The following is a 10,425-nucleotide window of genomic DNA, read 5'->3' on the forward strand; positions in this document are numbered from 1 at the left end:
AATTAAAAACACTTTTTTTTTTTAAATAAATGTCACATTTATATTCCATTGTTCTTATGTAGTTCTTATAGTTTATGGAGAGCAGCTTAAGTGAAAATATATTGCAATTATACCCATCACAGAACCAACACAGTGCAGCACAGAGCTTAATCTCCTTTGCTGGAGCTGCAGAAAGATTTTTAGGTAGCTTTAATGGTAGCTTAGTTGTAATGCTACACAGATCAGTGGGATTTAATGACACTTCCAAAATCATGAGAATGAAGATTTAAACAACCATAACTTTAAACCATGAACAGTTTTCCCATGTTTTATTTCCCTGTTTTATTTTTATCCATTTTGTTCTCACCTTGTTCACAAAAATCTTGTTGGTCAAGCAGAAATTATCTTCGTTAAATGTGTTGCCTATTCTTAGTCATCATCTCCATCATAAGCCCAAAAAAATGACTTCAAGAGGACTTTTTCCAGTTTTCTGAAGGATTGCACTGAGTCATTCCAGCCTGCAATTTTATGGAGCATTGTTTCTACCTCTTGTGAAGATGGCTAGAACGTCCGCTTTTTTCAGGTAGTGGGCTTCTCTTCAGTCATCATAGCCTTTTAAAGATAGTAGACTTAAAATGGATCAAGTCCTCTCACACAAACCTTTGCTCGGTCCTTGTCCTCCTCCTTGACCATGCACAGAGGCATGAAGCAATGAAGACTAGGGCTATGGAGGTCTTATCTGTGTCTGCTGTTCCCATAATATCTAACCCAGACTGAAAAGAATTCACATATTTCTCATTCAGTCATTATGCTCTTAAATGGGATTTACAACCATTGTGACGATAAGATTTGAATAACAAATAACTAAATGAGGATATCTGTATGGGGCAAGTGGACAAAAGTGAGAAGTTGATACTATAATATGCAAACCCCTCTAAATATATCTGCTTCTTTCTATTCCATCTAAGACTCCATTTCACTTCATTCCCAAGGTTAATGAATTCATGACTAATGAAATTTTTGACTGGCCTTCCTACAAAAAGGGTGGACAAGGAGAGACAGAAGCAGTTAATATAGCAGATAGCTGATTGAAAATACAATAAGAATAAGGGGAAAATTTGAAATCCAATAAGCAAATCTCACAGATGACAAACTTACAAACTTCTACAAAGTCTTGTATATAACCTGAAACAGAAATGATCATTGAAATCTCTCCTTTCCTTTCTGTCCATATATTCAGTCTGGTTTCTATCTCAAAAGTTTCCATTCCCAGAATGATCCATCTGTTATCAAACATTTTTTTGGCTTAATCTTTCTAATTCTATATGTACTGAAGACTTCTAGTTCCTCTTTTTGTTTATGATATTTTTCCCTTCATTGTATTTCTCACAGCAGTTTCCTACTTTCTGGCAAGTGTGTATCATCTCCTGATTGATTCAATTACTGTTGTCTCTTGATATTTCATGGTTGCTCCTCTTAGTAAAGGACAATTAATGAAGTAATGGACAGTTAATAAAGTAATTTTTTTCTAATATACACCGCCACTTCTGGTGGAATAATTGGGGTATTTTTTGGAGGAAATATCTCCACTGATCTACTCTATATCTTGTGATTCTCTGTTGAAATCAGAAGCAAAATTGTTCAGAAACACTCTTTATCTGAAGTGATATAAAATTAAAAGTCCTTGAATCGTATCTGCTCTCCTGCAAGTTAAAGGAACCTCAGTTTGTAAAACTGCTTTACTGCTTTAGTAATTAAGCTACTTGATATATGCCAGCTTTAGTTTGGCCTAGAAAACTGTAGGTTCACCAAGAAGAGTTCTTTATAAATGAGGTCAAGAAGCCCTCAAAGACCAAACACTCGTTCTTCAACATTGGTGCTAATCCTATGGATAGAAGAAGTGTCTTAATCCAATTGGAAATGAAAGACAGGCAGATGCAATACGCAATGTACAGAATAAGGCTTCTTCCAGTCTTCTTGCTATTTCAAGAAGAGTTTCTTGTTGCATACAGTCTGCCAACTGCATGAACAAATATAATTGCACACATAGGTGTAATTCAATAATGACAAAATAATCTAGAATAGAAGATGTATACCAATATAAACATGTTGAACTTTATAATAGATTGCTTTTAGGTTCTTTTCCTACCTAGTAAGGCGTGTGCCTTTTCCAGGCACTCGAGTAGTTTTATTTCTTTTCTTTCCAAGCTGCTTATTTACTTTGTAATATATTTAATAATTCCAAGGGAAGTTAATTTGCTGCCTCATTTAATTCATAAAGCTAATTCATATAAATGGGGATCAGACTTCAGAGAAGTTAACACCTACGCTGAAAAGTGAAATGAAAACAAGTCTTATTAGTTTTTTTTTTGGTTTTTTTTTTTCCCAGATGACTCATTATGCTGTGGATTTCCCCTCCATTTTTCTCATTTTTCTAAAGAGTCCTGAAAACAGTGAAAGTCTGGCAGACTTTTTTTTTTTTTCCCCTAATAGACAACAATACTTTGCAACATCTTTAAATGTCCACTAGGATTCCTCTCTGAATTAGAGGGGTATATCTGTCTAATCCTTTCTTCAGCACTTTTTGGTTTCTTTTCTCTAGGGTTCATGACTTTATGCTGTTAAGGTTATTAAGGAGTTAGGAAAAAAAAGTACTTAATATATAAAAAAGCTAGTGTTCCTTTTAACTTGACAGACTTGCACTAACTGAAGATGACAGTAAAATTGTATTTTTCTTTTCTTCCATTTTGATGTATTTATCTATTTGATGTACTTTTATGATTCTATGATTTTTATTATTCAGTTGTCATTTCTCAGCCAGTTAAAAATTGCTTTTGTCTATTTCATGATGACATCACTACTAACGTGAATTTATAAACGATATGTTATTTTCCAGCCTCAAGTATGATTTATTCAAGTGTCTTCACCACTTAGAACCAAGTATCCAGGGTACATACAACAAGAACATGTTTTTCTTGAGATTTTTGCATTATCAGCTGGGAGAACTGAGGTCCTCCAAAAAGAAATTCAGAGACTGTATGAGTCTCTTGTATACCTTATAAGTAGAGGCATTAATGAGACCTGCAAGGTTATATAACAGTTGAGTAATTTGGGATTCTTCTTCTTTTCTTATGGTTCTTGCTATAGCCATACACTATAAGTCTATAGTTTGTGGCAGGATTCAAAAGAATGTTTTCTGCTTACAGTACAGTGGTAAGAAGAAAAGAAAGGAAAAAGAAAAAGGAAAAAGAAAAAAAAATTACAAGCTTATAAAGAACCACAATGTACAGTAAGCGTAAGGCACTAATGAAAGTCTTAAGCTTTGTGGGTTCTTAAGAAGAGCAAAGTGCTGAGAGCTCAGTATCCAATAAATCAGGATAATGCAGTTTTAAGTTCTGGTATCTCATTACCTGTCATGGCTCTTAGATTCAAGCAAAGCCTGGGGAGCTAGAAGATATCAGATCTCAAAACTAATCCTGTTTGCCTGTCTTCATTCTGTATCAGTAAGTGCTGCTTTTTGCTGCTGCTATTAAAGTAAGCAAATTAAATGGATTTTTCCTTCCTGCCACTGATAAGAGGGGGCCTGGGGTATGTACTAAGGGGTGCACTGATTCCTCATCTTTTATAAACTATTGTAAAGAGAAAAGTATGTTCCTTCTCTGCTAGCATACTAACAATATAACCTGGGGGGCAACAGTTTATTTTTAGTCAGTCCTCCTGTGGGCCAAACAGTGGAAGCCGAGTGCGCGTGTATCCTTTGTGCCTCTGAAAATCCTCAGCCAAGTTGCTTTCAGACCAAAATCTATGTATTCCACTTTTGTTACCTTTGTCAACATTACTAGTTCTGTTCAATCACTTATTTTGGAAGATCTTCTGCCACCAAGATGAATGCTGTGTTGATTCATTGCCCTGTCTCAGGTCTACATGGAGAAAGTACTCAAATGTGCCAACTTGTTTTTCTCCTGCTATCTTTTCATTTCTGTTATTTCTTTCCTTGTTCATAGTGCCATGGCTCTTCTATTATTTTTATTTAATTGCAGTCACAGTATTCTACATTCCTACTGGAACAGTTAATTAAAGAATCTCTACTTCACAGATTAAAACTGTATTTAAAGTTCTACTGACTTGTCTTTTCCACTCGCTTTCACTTTTTTTCTTATAACTGTGAAAAAACCTCCCCTTCCTATAAACTCATATGGATGGCTAAACTCGAATGTCAGACTGATTTAATTCACAGTCCTAGTTAGAGCTCTACATAATTCACACTATACTTGAGGCCTACCATATCAAAATATTGCGCCATCAGAAGTGAAAGAGAATCACACTAAAATAATAATAGCAAAGTATCCAGACTTTGGATGATTTTGGAAACAAAAATCAAAACTTAAATCCATTCCTTTTTGTCCAGACTGAGTTTTATAGGAGCTGTAGCTGTGTTAGTTTCCCCTATTATCTGCAAACACGATTACATCTTGGTCAGAAGTACCATGCTTCAAGGAAAAAAGATATTTTAAGCTCTCTGCTGAAAACTACACCCAAAGTGTAAACTATTAGAAAAAGCGAGGTAGAAGCACATATACCTTAAAAATGTACTCAGGCTAACAGCTGACTCTTACTGCTCTTCACACCAAATCTGATAAAAACTCACATAGTTTTCTTGTAGCCCACTGGATTTTTGCAGAATTTTCTCTCATTATTTCACCACTGGAGGTTTCAGTGCCAATGTCATGAGTGACCGGTTTTCTGAACCTGAACTTTGATGTTTTTGATGTCAATGTACTTTCAATCAACCTTGAAGAGCTGGATTGCTGTGTCACCACTAAATGAAATTACAGAGCTACATAACATGACAAATTGTTCCAATTGCACTGTTATGACTATAACACTACGCATTTTCCTTAGAAACAAAATAGAGAGAAAATGGAATCTAAAGTCTTCAACAGAAAATTCTCAAGAACAAGTATATAAAAGGGCAAAAAGTGATCTCTTATTAAGAGTTCATTTTAAAAAAAATTACAGATCCTTCCCCTCTACTCTGCCCTGGTAAGGCCTCATCTGGAGTACTGTGTCTGGTTCTGGGCTCCCCAGTACAAAAAAGACAGGGATCTCTTGGAAAGAGTCCAGCGGAGGGCCACAAAGATGGTGAAGGGCCTGGAGCATCTCCCCTATGAAGAAAGGCTAAGTGAACTGGGTCTGTTTAGCTTTGAGAAAAGAAGACTGAGAGGGGACCTGATCCAGGTTTAATAAATATCTGAGGTGTGGCGGCCATAGGTGGTGAGGCCAGGTTCTCTTTTCAGTGGTACGTGGAGACAGGATGAAGGGAAACGGACATAAGCTGCAGCATAGGAAGTTTCTCACGAATGTGCGTAAGAACTTCTTCACGGTGAGGGTGACGGAGCACTGGAACAGGCTGCCCAGGGAGGTTGTGGAGTCTCCTTCTCTGGAGATATTCAAGTCTCGCCTGGACGCCTACCTGTGCGACCTGGTGTAGGGAACTTTGGCAGGGGAGGTTGGTCTCGATGATCTCTAGAGGTCCCTTCCAACCCCTACAATTCTGTGATTCTGTGATTCTGTGATTTCGTGAATGAACCATTTTCATATTCTAAGCTACTTAAGTCAGATCTTCTGACTCAGATAATTGCTGAGAGCACAAGCTAGAGAATTTATTCTCAGCCCTCATAAGTTTGAAAGGAAAATCTGCCTTCCTCCTAGGATTTCCAGATACTGTGGCATATCTCATCTACTTTGGGTAGCTGCAGATGATGCAGTCTGGTCAAGGGGAAGAGGAAAGCACTTTATGTCATAAAAAAAAAAAATTGCTTTAGAATAAAATGATTCACCCTGTCACACAGTCATGTTTTTATCACTGATTCAAAGATATTCTTGGCTTATTTATTCAGAGAAATGTAAAGATAGATCTGATCTACACTCTGCTGGAATTATATGTCTAACACAGAACACTCATTTTCTCTGTAAAAACAAAGCAGGAAGAATATTTACTGGGAGAAGGAAGATTGATCTGCTGGGTATCAGAAGAGATTAGCTCAAGTCTCTGTTGCAGTTAAATTCAACTCATTTATGCAAAGTATAATATATACAGAGAAAGAAACAGAAAGAATCTAATTGTAGAAAACCTCCTTGGCTGCTGGTTAGGACATTTGTGGAGACTTGTGCACAAGAAGTTCTGTTTGAAGTTTAGGTTAATATTATCAACTTAATGAATGCAAACATTCATTTAAATAAGCTTGCGGTTTATATCAGTAGACATACAGGAAAGTTGTAGATTTAGGGCATCCTATTTGGTGAATTCATCTGACTGTAGACATCTGGTATGCCTTGCTGAGAATCAGTTCCAGTTTCTATTGATGGACGTATAAGCTTTTAAGGAGGACTTTCTCTATTTTAGCAGAACTCATATCCTTAATATTTTCAAAGGCAGAATAAATTCACACTTCTCTGAATGCCACTTGACTGCAACTAAAAATGTTAGCAGCTTGAGAGAGTGCTAATTAGAGCATCATAAAATTTATTGGTCTTCTTTGACACTAATTTAACCAGGAGATGAAACTCAAGCTGTTAAGAAAAGCTGAGAGTTTTACTTCCATCTTAATGTCTGAGCAAGGAATCTTAAAAATCTGAATTCAGTTTTACTTCACATAAATAAAATACACTTTTTGTTAAGTGTCTTTTCATCATATGTTTGTTTATTTCCAGGCTCAAGTCACTTATTCCTGGCAGACCTTTTAGGTATGTACTGGAAAAGAGAAATAGCATTTTTTCTCATTCTTCTCTTCTCAACACAGGGCACATATACCTGCAAATGTGTAACCGCACCTGACTAATAAAATTAATGTAAAGACATACATAAGAACAGACATAAATTTTCATACCAGTGTCCACAGAAATGGGACCCAAATAATTATTTCCAGGCTCTGGTAACTGAATACACATACAAATAGGGATAAAACCTGCAATGTTTGAATGTACACTTAATTCAGAGATCTGTTAGGTGTCTGTCTCTCCAGTGCCATGAGGGAAGGATTAAATATAGAGCAACATTACTTTTTTCAGAAGAATTGATTGAATCCCAAATCAAGCAATTAAATGCTTATATCACAGGTATCTAGACAGATCTATGTATCATATATGATTAATAGAATTAGGTAATATCTCACCAGGATCTCAGGGAGTAGATTTTGTCCATCTTCATTTCTGTCACTTAAGTCTGCAGATAAGCTTTTCCTCTGCAGGTCTTCACGGGTATCCATGTATTTTCAGTGATCTTTGTAGATATGTACTTTTACATAGTAAACTTGCACACAGGTGGTATGGGCACTCCTACAGTTACTAGCTGTTCTCCCACTGCCAAAAATTCACACACACATTAGATTCCTTGTTAGATGACCTGAGACTCCACAGCCCTGATCCAGAAACAGCAGCAAGGAAACCTGTGAAATCTATTTGGTTGGAAAATAGGCTTTTCATGTCATACTTTAGAAAGAGTTTTCAATATCAGTTTTAGTCTTGCATGATTTACATGACAAGTCTGAAGTACCCGGCACCCACTGTTTTTTGCCATATCTGAGGTTTGAAAATCTGGCTAGGTTTATTGAAGCTAAAACTTCAATTTATATGAACATTTTTCTAAATAGTACGCAAGATCTTCTGAAAATCTGAATCTGGAAACTATTAAAAGATCTTGTTCTCTTATCTTAGAACTTATCTTCTGTAGGAAAAGAATGACGCCATGTCACTCCACTTCATATAATTGTAATTGATTGATGAAACAGCACTCCTGAGCGAGATAAAAGTTCCACCTTCCCTGTATAGTCAGAAAAACCCAGCAATTCCTTAAAAATTGTCTGTTATTGATCTACAGCAATGGGCAAAAGTAAAATAATTAGATAAATAAATTTATATTTATATTTTTAACTGAAATATATATATATATTATTTGCATTCTGCAGTGTAACACACAAGAGCTGTTCTGAAAGTAGTTCTTCCTATTTTTTTATTTTCATCCACAACTTCAGAGATGTTTGTTGGTTGTATGACTGTAGACATTGAACCTTCTCATCAACATTTTGTTACATGTTGTTGCCATAGGACAGATGGCACAAAAGAGCAGTCTGACAGAATTGCATGTGACATGGAAGTCTGCACAAGCAAAGATGTGGAATTTAATTCTTCCTTGCTGAAAAAAATCACACTCGTTGACATTTGTTGACACTTGTTGAACGTTTATAAAAACCAAACAGTATTGAGCACAGTGAGCCAGTAGGTGGTGTATTTCAGCAGGGTGATATTGAGGTAAAAGACAAGCCGTGTTCTAGAAGGCCACGCAGATTCTTCTGAGCAAGGCATGCAGGCTCTTATTCATTGCTGGCAAAATTTCATAGCTGATGGTGGTGATTATGTTGAAAACGTCTTTCAGCTGAAAATTTGTTCTATCAAACAGTGTTATAGTGCTCTTTGTATCTACTGTATCTTGTATGGAAATAAATAGAAAACATTATGTAGATTTTCAGTCAACATTATCTGTGATAAGTTGGAATGGTAAATGTCTTTGGAATATTTGGGATTTTCCACATGTATAATTCAAATTGCATTTAACTGCACAGAGAATTTCCCAAAAGTAATTAGAATGTTCAGAAGAAATTTTAAACATTTCCATTAACACAGCTAACACACTAATAATTTGTTTATTATTTTTAACTAATTAATTATTCATGTTTTAATACCCAGAAAGCATATTACATGTGTGAAGGGGCTGTATTCTCAGTACACAGAAGTACTAAGACATTTACTGTTTCATTTTCATACTATATCCTGAGTTGGAAGAGACCCACAACTCCTGGACACAAAAAAGACCACCCAAAATCCAAACCCTTTGTCAAAGCGCACTGAACTCTGGCACTCGGGGCCGTACCCTCAGACCTGGGCAGCCTGTACTGTGTCCACTGCCCTCTGGTGCAGACCCTGTCCCTGACTCCCAGCCACTCCTCCCTGATGTAGCTCCATGCCGTTCCCTCGGGCCCTGTCGCTGTCACAGAGAGCAGAGGCCAGTGCTGCCTGTCCGCTCCCTGTGAGGAGCTGCAGCTGCCATGGGGCCTCCCCTCAGACTCCTCCTTTGGCTGAACAAACCAAGGGATCCCACTTCTTATGTACCTTTGCCCTCTAGAACCTTCACCATCTTCATATCCCTCTTTTGGATGCTCTCTAATAGTTTACTCTTCTTATATTATGGCCCCCAAATCTGCACTTAGTGCTGAAGGTGAGCCTGCACAGCTCAGAGCAGAATATTTTAGATTAAGAATAGACTTTAAGATTAGTTGTCTTGAATCTTGAACACACAGAAATTGCATAAATTAAAACATACAAAACGCTTAAGTCAGGAACTACTGAGAAGGTAGCATTTGGGTGGTCTAACTAGTGCATGTTTCTTCATAACTGGCTAAACAAGATAAAATGTGACATTGGCCAAATGTAAAGTGCCCCAAATACACAAAGCCAACAAAAATGCATTCTCTTTGGCTCCTTCTGTTATGAGCTCTACTATCTCCAGAACAAGGTACAATAATAAAGTCATTCTGTATTTACTATTTGTTTTAAATGTTTGTGTTTGTTTTTTTTTCTCCTGTATGAATATAATTAAATTCTATGCTTATGCATGTTATTACATATTAAATATATTATGAATAACTATATTAAATGATATAACATCATAGAATGGTTTATGTTGGAAGGGACCATTAAGATCATGTAGTTCCAACCCCCTGAACGGGCAAGGACACATCTGTCTAGACCAGGTTGCTCACAGTCCCATCCAACCTGGCCTTGAATATTTCCAGAGAGGGGGCATCCACAGCCTCTCTGGGCAGCCTGTTGCAGTGTCTCACCACACTCACTGTAAAGATTTTTTTCCTAATGTCTACTCTAAATCTACCCTCTTACAGCTTATAGCCACTTCCCCTTGTCCTGTCATTACCTGCCCTTATAAAATGTTCATCCCCAGCTTAATTCTAATTATACAGATACATATGGCTTGAGGTGAGAATATACTCAAATTAGTAAAGAGAAATGATTTCTAGAATCTTCTCATCTTCTTAATAGTTTTGTGAGCATTAAAATGCACGCAGTATGTTACGAAAGAATGAATACTTACTGCAGAAAGAAACAGGAGCATTATTGCATGTTCCAGGAATCATGTGCAAATGAATTTTTATCATAGAGACTTGACTAAAAACAGGAAAGTAGCATATGTGGCTTTTTGCTTAAAATTTTTATTTATGTCTGATCTCAGAAGCATTATTATCCTCCTGCTCTTAGTTGTCAAAAACATCAGAAACACTTGCTTTTTAGTCGTGAGAATATTTTGTAAAGAAAAGATGGAAACCAAATCTAATTTTTTATTTTTTAAACTTATGTACCAGTGTGTAAAGAATA

General features: G+C 36.5%; 1 long non-coding RNA gene across 1 annotated transcript in view; it reads right to left on the reverse strand.

Moving 5' to 3' along the window:
- LOC109366301 overlaps positions 1–7,649 on the reverse strand; it is a 15,319-nt gene extending 7,670 nt beyond the window's left edge. The window contains exon 1 of the long non-coding RNA XR_004159008.1: positions 7,155–7,649. This is a non-coding gene — a long non-coding RNA (uncharacterized LOC109366301). The remainder of the gene's footprint in view (positions 1–7,154) is intronic.
- Between the last annotated feature and the right edge of the window lie 2,776 nt (positions 7,650–10,425).

This window comes from Meleagris gallopavo, chromosome 2, assembly GCF_000146605.3.
Source record: "Meleagris gallopavo isolate NT-WF06-2002-E0010 breed Aviagen turkey brand Nicholas breeding stock chromosome 2, Turkey_5.1, whole genome shotgun sequence".
Lineage (NCBI taxonomy): Eukaryota > Metazoa > Chordata > Aves > Galliformes > Phasianidae > Meleagris > Meleagris gallopavo.